Here is a 928-nt window from a genome sequence, read left to right as displayed (position 1 = left end):
GGAGTCCTGAATGAATGCAGCACAGTGGAGTGTACTTGGGGGGAGGAATTGTATAACAATGAAGGAATTTTTCTTTTACTTTGGAAAGAGAAGAGCGAATTGGAGGGAGGGGTGGGCAGGTAGAAAAGTGCAACGATGAATGAATGGAAATCCTAAGTCTCTTTAAACTTTAAAATTAATTAAAAAAAGAAAAAAGAAATGTGCAAAAAAAAAAGAGAAGGGCACAGATAGCATTGGACATGAGCTGCTCACAGTCCTGACATAGAAGCAACTTAGAGTTTTAGGTGTTCTAGAGACTTGTCATGGGACCAGTGACATCAGGAACAATGGAGAAGTAAGAACCACCACCAGATGTTGAACTTTCTGAGCTATATCAACCCATTCGCCCAGATTTAAGCCCTGAAGCATGCTCAAACAAGGAGTCAGCCAGCTGGATTAACCTGTAGTCTCAGAGGTACAACAGGATCTTCTCCCATTACTTCCCTATTTCTTCTTTTTGTTTTCTAGGTTTTTTATTATTTTGTTTACAAAGTCCATATCTGGTGTTTTCACACTATTCTGCATTCATGTTGTGTTGCATACAATCATTCTCATGCATTGTTGTACAAAATTCATCGCCATTGGATCTTGCTCGTCATTAGCCTTTTTACCTGAACCCTTCCCATTTCCTTCTCCCCGCCTCCACTCACCAAACTGTGCAACTCTCCCTGGAATGTGCTTTCAACCCTAGCCCGTGCCCCTCTCCACTCTGCCCATTCAATGGAAAGTGACGCGTTCCTCTCCCTGGAATGTATCTTTTCTAATAACACTGCCTCTACTTTCACCTTTGCTTCTGTTGCGACTTTCCCCTTGGCAATCTGGATGTCTTGGTCAGTCCTGGTGCTCTAACAGATGCTCGGCCCACACAGAGACTATTCAAGCAACACAG

This window comes from Elephantulus edwardii, unplaced genomic scaffold (genome assembly GCF_000299155.1).
Source record: "Elephantulus edwardii isolate Elephantulus edwardi_28Jun2011 unplaced genomic scaffold, EleEdw1.0 scaffold00106, whole genome shotgun sequence".
Classification (NCBI taxonomy): Eukaryota; Metazoa; Chordata; class Mammalia; order Macroscelidea; family Macroscelididae; genus Elephantulus; species Elephantulus edwardii.
This window is presented reverse-complemented; position numbering follows the sequence as displayed.